The sequence below is a fragment of the Bombus vancouverensis genome, chromosome 9 (genome assembly GCF_051014615.1).
Source record: "Bombus vancouverensis nearcticus chromosome 9, iyBomVanc1_principal, whole genome shotgun sequence".
Taxonomy (NCBI): Eukaryota; Metazoa; Arthropoda; class Insecta; order Hymenoptera; family Apidae; genus Bombus; species Bombus vancouverensis.
The window spans coordinates 14,195,304-14,209,304 of NC_134919.1; the positions used below are offsets into that span (position 1 = coordinate 14,195,304).

Here is a 14,001-nt window from a genome sequence, read left to right on the forward strand (position 1 = left end):
TTCATTCGATTCTCGAGTTCGAAGGTCTTGAAGTTTCTTCCCTCTTTTTTTTTTTACAACACTTTGCAACGCCGTGCAACTTCAACCGTGGCTCATTGCAAATATAGCTTAGAGTTTAATCGAATAAGATGAAAACAAGAGGAGGACAACTTTGTATATTACACCGGAGTTGTCGCGATATCAATATCATATACACGCATGCACACAGCGATTAATAATTCCTAATTCCTAGGTCAAAACTGAGAAACTACGATCAATTAGGATTTCCTGTTTCACCAGTAGACTTGTTATAAATGGATATATGTACAGATCCGAGTACACGTAAAGCGATTTAATAAAAATAACGTGACAATTTCATACGTCTTCGACTCAGCTGCTACCTCGCGAATAACTTCTTGCTATCCACGATCGGTGCTGCACGCTAATTTTATCGAGACCAGCGAAATTCCACTGTAACAAGGAAAGAAAAAAAAGAAGAAGGAGAAAAGAAAAAAAGGAAAAGGAATATGCAGAGTTAACTCAGAAAGTCCCCCAAAACGCGTCACTTCTGTTCGCGTGTAGAATACTTTATAATTTTGACCGAGTTTGTACCGTCTCTCCTCTCCCTGCCATAACTCTCTTTCTCTCTCTCTCTTTCTCTCTTTGGAGCATAGGCTTTCTCGAAGGGAAGCGATCCACGACGTGCTTCTGCTACTTTGCACACCGATATTACCTCGTTGTTAGAGTGTCGGTGTGCACCATAGTGCTGTGACGGGTATCGTCGCTTCCAGGCTACGCGACCGGGTGTCTTCCTCGACTAGACTATCGAGACTGCGTCATTATGCGACTTACATTTTACCCGAGATAGAGCTACGCGAGCACCGCGTTTATCCTCGATGCGTCCCTGTCTCTCCGTACTCGCTAAAAGCTGCTGGCCTAAGGACTCATTGTCGTTAGGGAGGACGTCATAGTAGGAAACACGCTTCTGTCCCTGGTGAAACGAAGTTTCGTCGCTGAAAGTTATCTATCTGGGCTATGGAGTGGAATTTCTGTCGGTTCCCGGATGGGGAAATTTCGTGGGGGGAAAGAATGGTGCAATTTGCATCGGGATTGCGTCCCAATTGCTTTCCGCCGGAAGCCCGAGTTTTACCGAGTACGATTTCGTTCTTTTATTTTCGAATTTGTTTTGCATCCCTTTGTATTTTTTCTTGTTTCTTTTCTTTCCTCTTTTAAATGTTTCACGAAACTAACTAATCTCCTTTGGGAAAGATTCGTTTGTCGAACAAGGAAACTTGAGATATATCGTAAAATGATAGAAAGAGCGGTGAAAATGTTAACAGGGCAAAGATCTGCATTGTAGGCTACAGTTCTTTAGGAAAACTGATCTCTCTTAATAAATGATCCGCTTGTTGTATGAGATTGACTGATAATTGAAATTAACCGGTCCTTTAATATCGTTCTCTATCTACTTATTTATTAATTCGTTCATTTTATCAATTTATTATTTCATAGAACGCGCTGATAAAGTTCGCCAGCGACACGTACTGCGAATAATTTCTAACAAAAAGAAACTGGAACAAGAAACGAAGTATCGACGAAAGTAAAATGCTTAATCCTGTGCAATGATGCTATCAGTATTCTAATTGAGCAGTGTGTATAGCAAACGCGGAACCTAGAAATCCGTATCCCCTTGGGTTAATTAACTTTAATTAAGACGACAAGTCTCGGTATGCCAGTCATGTCAGGTAGCCGAGATGAAACCGGGCATAAATATGATATTCCGTTGCTCCTTTAAAGCTTCGGCTCTAATTAAATGGCGGATCAACCTGTGTTCGTTCGCGCGAAGCAGGTATAACGCGCGTTTAATCCACAGCCGACGACTGATCTCCGGTTATGGATTAGGATTCCTGCTGATCATTCATCGCTCTCTTTTTATGCCTCTTGACAGCTTCCTTTTTCAATTTATTCCTTTAAATCCTTTTTTCGGGTCCTTACTTCGCTACTGTTTGTACTACGTAAAGAGATTCTGAATTTCTACAGACTTTAGTTTTGCAAATCTTTGAATTTTCGAGTTTGTATATTTTCTCATTAGGAGGGTTCAGCGTTTACGAGATTCAAAAATTACCGCTGTTGCATTTTTCTTGTATTTAGTTGCACAACGATCGAATTCTAATCGTCGAACGCTTTTTAACTTTCCTCTTTCCTTAACAGATTATTTTTCGAAGTTTCTTTGTCGGAGCAGAATCCTTCGCTGACATCTGGAAACTTTAATTCTTCGGATCTCTTTCTTGGCTATTTCTCAAGTCGATTTTCTCATTTCGAAGATTTCAGTCGATTTTACTTACTTTTATTTTCAGTTGCGCACACCATAAACTTTTCAGTTTTATTATCTCGGTATCGAACGATCCATAAAACAGCGTATCGCAACGAAACGACAAAAGTAATCGAAACGTAAATTTTCGAAGAAACAGTGTTCGAAACATATTTTTATTTACATCGATCGAGTTGATCGCTATGACTTTTGAACGACTCCGTGTTTCATGGCAAACTGGACGACTAATCCTTCGCAGATTTACCCTTTACATATTCAGAACTTCTCTGAAAGCTTCCGATTGCAAACAGCAATCATGTGAATCTCGAAAATATTTTTAATCGATTAAAAAGAAGTTCGTCACGGTGTTTTGCCCGTGGAAACCCTCCTAACTGCGTTACTTTCCCAAAGCTTTCAATAACAATCGAGCTTTTACTCGAACGAATGAAATCCACAAACCCATTCGAATCGATCAAAAGCGCAAGATCTCGCTGAAAGCTCGCGGAAGGCAAAAAGGGAAAAAACGAGCGCGCGTCGCTCGAAATCGAGGAGTCAATCGTGGAACGTTGGCCCGGTGTGTAATGGAGCCGCGTGTGCAGGTGTAAAGAAGCGTATAGGGACGTATAATGGCGTCCTGTGGGGTGTACGGGAACGCGTAAGGAGAATTTTCCATGCGCGCTGATTAAAAGCCTGCACGACCACGCCGGCATTTACTACACGCTCCGTCTTCTTTCCGTTTTTTCCGCCGGGAAAAAAAAGAATAAAAATGAAAAGGAAAAGGGTGGGGAAAAAAGAAAGGAGAAAGGAAAGTCTTTTTCGCGTCGCAGGTGGCGGCGCGGTCGATCGTCGATGCGAACTCGGAGCAGAAGGGCACACAAAACCGGAAAAGGTAGAAGGCTGCCGCGACTTTCGCGCCTCACCGCCGAGAAATAGAAATTGAACCTGACGTTTCCATGCTAAACTCCCTCGAAGACAGAAAAATCAGCCTTTGTCCCACGACTCGATAGACCTGGCCGCGTGACCCTGTTCTCTTTCTCTCTCTCTCTCTCTCTCTCTCTCTCTTTCTTTCTCTTGGTTCCACGCATTTCTAATCCGTTGGGACTGAAGATTTGTTTCCTTGCTGCAACTTCGAAGGCACATTTAAATTTCAGCCTTCACGTTCTTTTTCCTTGCGGTCCTCGTGGAAGATTCGCGGTGGAATCTTCCTTTCATGAAACGGAGAGAGGTTAGATGTTTGAATCGGAATGGATCATCAGGGATTTGAATGGAATTCCTAGGACTTTGTCGCGTCTCTCTTAAATTTCTGTAGACGATCGATGGTGTAGTTTTTCTCGTACCGTGCGTGCGGTTAGGTCGAAGGGTCGCATGGATCATCTGACGCGTGAATAGTCTAATTTCTAAAGGTTTCTTCTAAAACGTGTAATACGGGTCAACGTTGCGCTGGTTCTTCTAAATGGAATTTCTTTCGAACGAAAGTTGAAAAATTCTATTTTACGCATCTTATAGTCGGTTTTTTCATCTTACGACGAATTCGATTGTAAAACTTACAAACTAACTTCATGTTGCGGCGAAAGATCAAAAGTTGGAACCGGTCAATTTCCGATATGTCGTAAAGATGATTAAAGGAATTCGTACGAAGAAGACGATGGAAATGGCGATCGAAATGGAAGTGACGATCGATCGAATCGTGCCCGGTTCGCTTGCTGTTTCTCGCCGCGTTCAAATCACCGGATGGACGAGAGAGGTTCAGTTTTATAGTGGCTTCATCGTTCGAAGTCAATTACCGTAAACGTTCAGCCGTTCACCAAGTTTATCAGGGATATATCCGCCTTTACGACTTTCGTCGTACCAAGAATTTGCCTCGGGACGTATACACACCGGTTTCTACACGGCGTTATAAACATTTAATCGACCGGTAGAAACCTGAAACTTTTATAAATATTCATGTACGACACTGTTAATCAGTTTTCTATTTTTCCTACTTAGGCTCGATTCTGCTATTCCTCCTTATTTATAGGATTGTTACAGAACTGGTTGATAGAATTAACTCTTGTCACGATGTTACAGAATTACGCAGAAACGCTTTGCTACGGTGAAATTAGAAGTTCGTTCGTATTCGATTTTTCTTAGATTAACAGTACGACTACCACACCAGTCAAATTGACTGGTTTTACAATTTCATTTGAAAATTCCTACTTCATGTTGTATCTTTTTCCGCAATGATGTAATGACTTTCGCAACGATAATTGAAAGAATAATATAATGAATTTTATAATGTTTTTTGTGTATTCAAACTGAAAATAATTTTGTATCAAGGCTACTTATACCAATACCAGTGAAAATGACTGGTACCTGTCAAAGTGTAAAAGGGTCCTGCAATCTGTTCATCGAACCCCAATTAACCAGTTTCCTCGATTTCTACAACTTGCCACGCGTTTTTCAAATTTTTACCGCGTATCATTCGATACGACGGTATCAGTTATCAGGAAAATTCCAAATCGATCGCTAGATGCTAACACTAGAAATACCACAGCAGTCAAAATGACTAGTTCTACAATTTTATAAACGTGTCAACCCTCTTTTAGGGATCCCAGATGGATTAATAATGCCAAAAATCTACTACATAACGTGGAATTGCTTCTGTAAGAAAGTAATAAATCAGTAAATATAAAAATATTCTATTATTACGTATTTTTTAAAGACCAGTCATTTTCGCTGGTTTTGGTAGAAATAGATTCGTGTTAACTATTGATAGTTCTAGTGTTAAATCTTATGCATCCGCGCGCCTTCTGTGTAGTAAACCTGAGAAATAATCAGCGAGTTGTACAAATATCGAGGGACTATTAATAACATCTTCCAATTATTTAAATTCTAAATCAATTTCAATAGCTTGGACGCATAAATTCGAAAGTTCTTCACGCGTTCGTTGGGGAATTTTTAAGCGGATTGACGGAACGGGCACGTCGAAGATCCGCTCGTCGCTGCCGTCACGAGTCTTTCGAGAAAATGAGTTTCTGCTCACCGTTCCTTGCCGACTCTACAATTTCTTGCAGCTACGGGTGTCGGCAACTCTGTCTTCGAGTCGCAGATCTCCGTCCTTCTGAAAAGTCCTCTTATTTCTATATATAGGTATTCTTGCGTGGCCCTCATCGATTATCGATTTTCTAATTTTAAATCCTGTCTAGGCAATTATTCTTACGATATTTATCGGAAGAAAATAAAGCGAGAGTCGATAAAATGTCTATAAAATGCCGTCTTAAACAGAATGTCTGATAATCATATCGAAAAGCTGATTCTTTCCAACGTCGAATGCTTCTGATCGATTGGCGAAAATCTTTGTTTCTCAATTAGTGAGAATCACGATTTACATCTATATAGAGATTAAATTAATCGATATTTATTCTTCTAAGTTAAACTAATCTAAAACGAGTGAAATAAAATTAACCGAACGAATGCCAGTATAGAAAACGAGAGATCTTTCGAAACTGTTTAGGACGTGTTAATGATAATTATTGGCGAGTGTTTCACCGTTAGAATACCGCACCTTTAAGGGTACATTCCCTGCCACGTAATATGGCTTCCAGGGACCCTATCGTCATGCATCCAGTCTATTCTCGCACGCTTCTTTCCACCATTGTGTCTAGCCCTTGCGTTTGCCTTCCACGTTATTTTTCTCCTCTCGCTATCACACTCTCCGTGTGACTATTTTAAACGCGAAAGAGTTAGAGACGGAACGGGTTGTCGATGGTTTTGTCAAGCTTTCGTTTAGTCGATACATTAATTTTTGTAAATTTCGTTTGTTCGAACAGTAAATCGTAAGAGTCTTTAGCCATTGGCTTGGCAACTAAGCGATTGCGGATTTTGTCATTAGGTGGTATTGACAAAAACCGCAATCACTTAGTTGCCAACTCAATAGCTTCGTGAAAGGTAATTTTACCTAAAAGATGTTTCTGTCTTCCGAAGTCGAAGATTTCAAACGTGGAAAGAGCTTTAGCGATTGATTGCTGTTCCCGTCTATTCTCTAATTGTTCTCGCTAATGTCACGTAGAAGCGACCCACGATCTCCGAGAGGACTAGATTTCGTAGTTACAATCGGTTAATTAATTTCATTTCGTGGGATCCTGCGGCTTGAAGTGCGTGCCCTTGGTTTCGTGGCTCGAATAACAAGCGAACCAGAGCCACGATGAGAAACAGAAGGAAATCGCCTACTATCCCGCTGATTGATCCAGCTATTTTCAACGAAACTGGCTCTTCTAATTACGAAACTTTCTGTCGATTCCTAATAAACATTTATATCGTTTCTAAGCTTTCTACCTTATCCTCTGTAACTCGCAATTCTCCTAGATATTTGAAATATCGTGGAGCTTGTGTTAATGGTTGCGTTTCTATTTTGTATTTTCGACCAATCGCGGGGAGACGCAATCGCGAGGGGAGACGTTCAACGGGAGTCGTAAATTTCCGTTACGATTATAATAATCGACGAGTTGATCGATCTCCTGATTTCTGTTAAGATAATAGGGGTATTTGAGAGGCTATAACTCTGCGATTAACAGAGTTATACAATTTATGTTTTTAACAATTAAGTTACACCGTTGCTTGTGATATATATCGCCGACAATGATTTAGCGTATAGAGATGCGATACACTGGCACAATATTCGTTGGTGATCGAGCAAGGCTCTTAGAGTTTTGTTATAGTTGACGTCGCGATAAGAGAAAAGACAGAAAAAGACTCGGTACTGACATGTTGACTATTCTAACGTTGTAGAATCAGTAAGGTTGTTATAGTTGACTATCCCGTTACTCACATGTTGACTATTCTAGTCAACTAATTTGCTGTGTCTTCGGAAAGCTAGCGATGGGTGTGTCGATATTTAATTCGTATTAACAAACGTTACGTCGATTTTTATGCGAAAAACGTTCGCGTAATAAAAGCAAAAGTGTCGACGTTTGATTAAATAATCATCGTGCAATTGCAATTTTTCCGTAATTGAATAACGTGTGGTATTTTTCAATTTTCATGAGATATCGTCGGTGAAAGAGAATTATGAATTCGAGATCGATGGCGGAAAGAAAAAGAAGGTGGAAAATCAATGCAAATAAATCGATAATTAACAACAAGCAATGGAAGACCAGAGTGAAATATCATTTTGGGACAATGTACGTGAAAGGGAAAAGGTGTCGAGCTCGTCTTGGGCGAGAAGGTCTGAACAAAAAACGACGTCGGTGCAATTTCGACGTAAAATGAAATCCGGTCCCTCTTCTCGAGCGGTAAATCTAATAATTCTTAATATCTCGAATCCTGTGGCGCAGAGGCGTGCTTTCGAGACGCAACGCGGGTGGTTTCCGCAAATGAAACATTACACGTGTCCAGCTCTCTACGTGCTTCAGCCTGAATTAATTAATAATCTCGAAAACTTGCGTAGACAAAACCACGATTCGGTTAAAATATAAAGATTTGAATATCGCTCGAATTTTGTAATATCGTGCAAGAACGAAGAAACGCGCCAATAAAACGAAAAAAATCTCAAAATTTTGTAACTGGCAATATCTAGGAATTTGCGCCAACCAAATATATGTCCAGTCCCGTGTACCTTGTACGTTGAATCAATCGATAGATGAAAGAATATCTCGATTGGAATGAAAGAAATTTGTACATTGCTTGCATCTCTTAACGCTTTACCGACCGCTAGCGGTTCAACAGTATACGTACGTCCGATCGGCAGCTCAGGCACAGATTCTCCCTGACGCTCTGTTTCGGTTTAGACTCTCCAATATCATTCTTTTCGTTCATCGCGAGCGGTAAATTTTTCAAATTGGTATGAAACTGTGGGAGCTTACAGAGCAACGCAACTGATGCAACTAAGCAAGGTACGTTAGTACTAAATAACAAATTACTGTTCAAATAATGAGAAAGATCGTCGGCGACAAAAAGCCGATTAATAATTAGTAAAGTGTTAATTACGAGAAGAAAAGACGTATGGATAATACGACAAAATCTCGGAAATATATATGTATATATACATACACGCATACTTCGTTTTACGGCTAAAGTAAAACCGATAAAAGCGAAGCGAAGACGGCTAGAATGTCGTAAAAGTTCAAATTATATTGCACGTGCATATGGAGAGGAAGATGATACTGTGTACTGGTGTAAATATCCGAGTTTTGTACCGTGTTCGCTCCAAGAACCGGAAAACTCGCCGAGGAATCCACTTAGCTCGGTAACAAGACGCTGCGAGATAGCGAGAGGGAAATTCGAAGGAACTGCGGGAACGCGAGAAGTAAGGAATATATAATACATATTCCTTTCCCTGTAAACGCGACATGCTTTTCAATATATTGAATGTCGGTAAATCTTGAAATTGATGTATTAAAAAATTGCATCTACCGTTTCGATAGCAATTGTCACCGCTATTAAAGTTCCCTGGACAAATATATTTTTCCGTGATCCGTGAGGAAAAATTGGGTAATCTAAATATTAGGAAAGCGTCTTTCTTCCGCAAACGTGTTTTTCCAACAGTGCACGTTCATACAAACGTGAAACCAAGTCTGTGAAACGTCGCGGTGTTTATCTGAACACAACCAAATGGATCGTACGTAATTCGACAAAATAATATAAAACAAGAGAAGATTGTGCGTCTATTATTTCCTTATAAAACGAAAGGAACTTTTTGGACCTAATATTATGCTTATTTCGCTGCTTTTACGCTTTTAAAAAATCTGACTAAATTCTAAAATGTGGATAAATAGTTAATTGAATTAGCAAGTTTGATCGAATTGCAAAGTTCGGGGTTAAATTTGAAAATGTCGAAGCTCAGGTAACTCGTTTAATACTTTGACTGCCACGGTGGTCATTGGTGACCGGGGCGCTTGAACTTCTTACAATTGTAAAAATTGAATGAAAATTGACAGTTAGGGCATTTTCAATATAACCGATAAATAGAAGATACTTTGAAATAAAAAGTGTCCCATTGAACGATTAAACATTTTTATTAGAACATCAATAATAAAAAAAGAGAACAAATCTTGCATCTAACGATGCACTGTGTTTGCATCCATATCTTTGAGGAGTAATCTACGAATATTATTATAAACACAGCTTAGAAAATAATCGTAAATGCTGCTTTATAATCGTATAATTGAAGTTAGAAGCGTGAACATACCTTACTATTATGTATAGAACGAGCAAATACCGTTTACTAATATCCTCTACACGTTTCGACAATATATTCTGCACGTTTTGCTTACGACGAAATAACGAATGCGAATGGTTTGTTGAAATAAACGAAGCCTTGTTATAATATGTCGCTATCAACCGTTAGCAAGGCGCCACGGTGGTCACTCGTGACCACCAATAAGATAAACGGTCGATTGGGGAAGAATGTTGTCTTACATCGTCAATTTATTATTATTCTGCCATTATATGCTTTGAATAATAAAAATACTCCCGTGGCGTCCTCAGCGAAACGTGCGATTTCGGCGTGGCAGTCAAAGTGTTAACCTTACCATATCGGGAAAATCAATGTCTTGGGCTAATCTGTATCTTAGGATATCCTTTTACGAGAAGCTTTTACTTGGAGACAGAAGCGACGGGTTTGATCGCGAGGAATCTGCACGGATTCCGCTTCGCCATGGTCGTTTTTGTAGACGGGTTCGGAGGCGCGTGCATGCGTGCACTTTTGTCGTGACGCGTACAAAAACCGCACAGTAGAAGGAAATTCTCAGGGGACAATGCGTGCGTAGGGTGCCAACAGCGTCACCAGAGAGCCTCAGGAATATCCGGTTTCCTTCCAGAGGATGTGCATTCTGCGGCCAGTATTCACGCACACAATTGCGTGCACGCGTGAATTTCGCGAGACAGATTCGGAGGTAGACGTTGGTGAACTTCCATGGTTTCGGTTCCCATGCTTCGTCTTATCCTGGAATTGTGTCTATATTTTCGCAGGAAGTGGCTCCGATAAAAGCTCTTCCTCTTTTCAATTTCTTCTTCGATTTCATCTGGATTTTTAAAGGGGAAAATGTTTAACCGTTTGAGTCCGAGGGATCTTTGGAAAAACAGGGTCGGAAAATCTCGAACAGCGCGATAGCGCTTGTCTTAATCGATTGCGAAGAGAAACAAATGGCGCAATAGCGCTCGTTATATTTCCTATTTTTATGAAATACATCTATATTATTATATTTGCGTACTATTAGTGTATAAATAATTCAAGTTTTGTTCAGTAAAAATTATTGAGAAGATGAATCAAGAAAATGAATAAGAAGATGAATGAAGAAAAATTATTGACAATGAAATACAAAATACCGTCAGTCGTGTGTAGCGTTCAAGTGTACTGGGACTTTTCGACACAAAATCTAAACAGCGCGATCGCGCTGCTTGCGACTCAAACGGTTAAGAGCGATAGGTATTAAGTTATATTATTTATGTTTCATAGGCAGCTATTCTCAAATATTTGTGTCTATAAAAGTGTTAAATATTGATAAAATATCCTAAGAAAATAATAACGTATTAATAATTCGTACATAGTCTTGTAAGGAAAAATTTATAATACCGCGAGCACCGTAAAATATTCAAAGATTTCAATTACTTTAATAAGAATAAATATCGGGTTGCTTATAGTTTCCGACTTTATTTAGAACTTTATTTCTGTCTGTTATCGACAATGTGATAAGTACATAATTTACGAATTAAACAATTTCCTATCCTCTAAACATCGTGGTCTGAACACAGAAAAGGTTGAACTTTTGGGATCGCCATCAGGATCGTTTGTTCTTTCTTTTAACAGATTCGTACGCTTGTTTTTGTTGCTTACACGTAAGTACGGTTGCTTCTTAGCGATACAACGAGTTGATACACTCGAAGATTACAATTACCAAGTTGATCATCGACGAGTCGATCAAGCGGGTTTGTACCGATAATTACAAGCCAGGCCGGATGCGACGACCGATAGTTTGCATGCAGATCGCCAGTCGGAGCGTAATATTAATCAAGCAGTCTCGTTTCCCTGGTTGTCGTGAATGTTCTCTTTCCGAGACATTCACCGATTTATACTTTCTCGTTGCTTCATACGCGGCAGAAGCCACGATTCCAAGATCCCGAGGCCATGATAAACGTTTCGTTAAACCCTTTTGCTATTCGATTCTGCGTTTCCGTTATCCATCCTACCTTCGATACCACAAATCGTATCGAGATAACATTCCCGATTCTCTACAGTGTCTTAGTAATTGATCTAACCGGTCTTTGAATCATCTTCTCGCAACAACGGAGCTCATTGTGGATCGAGCTCCACGAATGGAATATCTTTGATTTCTCGAGCTTTTCATATATTCTTTCATTCGATATTACATTTTGTTTCTTAACCCTTTCGGTACGGGTGGCTTCTCCGCCGCGGCACTTCCGCTGAACGAGTCGCTGCGCTAAAAGAGTGCACGGTGCGCGAGAAAGATCGCCTCATTGCAAAGCGAGCTGCTCTGACGGTGTTTTTCGAAGAAAAAACTTTCCTCAAAACAGAGTATTTATAACTTTCTAACACACTCGCTTTTAATTACAATTTGGAAACAGATAACATTACTGTTGAAAATGGCAACGTGAGTTCGCGCTCGCCATCCATGCGCAGATGCGCTAGTTACAGTAAATAGTAACTAGAAGATAGTTCTAGATATAATTGATAGATTTTTCTTTTATTTTTATCCCTAGTCCATGTAAAAAAGCGCAATAAAGGTTTTCCGGCTCAGAACGATGTGATAGATTTATCCGAAGAATAAAATAATAGCTTTTGTGATCCTACCTCTAAATACAGAAATAACAACAGTTACAAAATATAATAATACGATATAATATAATATAATTGTATGATACTAATAGCTTTTAATAATGGTATTGCGTGTGGTATTTTTCGAAATATGGTGTTACACATAGGCCAACATCGGAAATCTGGCACTGGTATCGCGATTCGCTTCACGGTTCTCGTTAATCGATTACGATCGACGACACACTTCGGTTTTTTAATTTAATTATGATTAATATTAATTTAAATTCTTCATTGTGGAAAGACGACAACCTATACACTGCCGTCTTGTTAAACCATTTTATTGTTAATAAAAGGCTTAAGGATGTACGATACTCGTCGTATGTACAGTACGCGGCATCTTACGCAGACCGACTGTAGTCGCCCGTAGTGGACTTGTAGAAGAGGATTCAGAATCTATGTTTTTCTATTTATTTCTTCAAGTATATGCTACAATCTTATAAAATCCAAAGAAATCGAAATATAAGTTCTGTTATTTCGATATGTTCTTTATCGTCGACGGGGCAACGCGTAAACCGATTCTTGCGCGTTTTTCAACAACGTAAACGTCTATTTTCCCCTGTTTACCCCTTAATGGGTTAATCGGCGGTAATTTTTCCAGCAACGTTCGCTCGACGTGGGTCCGCGGCAAAGTCTCGACCGCGTTTGTCGCGCTTCGATTAGAAATTGCCGGTCACGAACATCATTTGCAGAAGGTCGGTATTAATTAGACGTACGAGCGAAAACGAGTGGCGGCGTCATTAACGGAAACGATCGCGCGAAAATGAACGACCGTTGGCAAGAAAATCGATGTGACAGGGTGCAACGAACTTGATGGAAAGCTCACCGACATGACAGCGGGAGAAAGAGCGAGAATGAATGACGCGTTGTGGTCCGCTCTGACGTGTGCATGTGACACGCGTCAAACGCATTCCTCTTGCATTCTCTTTCTCCCTTTCTCTCCCTGTGGCTCACCGTTTCTATCGTCCCTGTGATCCTCCTTCCCTCGTGGCTTTGGTCACCGTGGCGTCAGCCTCCGGTTCATTTGCAAATCAAATAGAAGGTCATTACGCGGAAACTTTGATATATTCGCGAAACATCGCCTGGAGCACAGTGGTCTGGTTTCATTTCCTTATCATCCTTACGGACTGCTAGTTTCGACGCTATTAGGTACCGATGGACACGATAGGGATTTAACCGTTTCGCAACCACAGACCAGATATTTCACAACGCGATATTGTTGGTCGATGCCAGGAACGAATTATTCCACGGCATAATATCTCGTTTGTTAGGCAGTTTCCTATACAAGTTGTAATTTAAAAAAATATATGTAAAGATCGAAGACATATTGTTTTTGGGAAGAATTTTCTTTAGTTTTCCTGTACGTACAAGTAACACGTAAGTACATGCGAGTACTTCTAAATACAAAAAAATAGAGACTCGTCGGATGTCTTGCCTGTGGCATCGTGCTAACGATACTGCGTCACGAGATATCTCGTCTAAGTCTCATGCAGGTTGCGCAGCGGTTAACGTTTTTCTTATTCCGCGTACAGGACGCTGACAACCAGAGTTGATACGCGAGTTTATTGCTTCTTTATTGGATGTTGCATAACGATAGGAATTCAAGGAGTCGCAGAAAGAAGAGACTATCTTCGTTATTTAAATTGTACTTGTTAGAAGGAAAAGAAAGGTATAGGTTTTGCGTCGAAAAAGTTTATTACTACGAATATTAGTGCAAGAAGTGATAAAGCAGCGTGTACATGGTAGGGGTTTGTTAAGGTTTAAATTACCTTTGTAAAGCGAGATCGAATATTTTATCGAATTGTTCTCGTACATCTGGTATACTTGTAACTAACAGACTTGGCACCGCGTGACATGTGCGCGCATTCTTTCTGGGGGTTAGGTACTATATACATACTTTTCG

The 14,001-nt window shown here is 40.0% G+C and overlaps 1 protein-coding gene across 1 annotated transcript in view; it reads left to right on the forward strand.

Moving 5' to 3' along the window:
* The window catches only part of dlp (glypican dally-like), a 132,381-nt gene that overhangs the window by 10,160 nt on the left and 108,220 nt on the right, over window positions 1-14,001 (forward strand). The window lies entirely within an intron of this gene.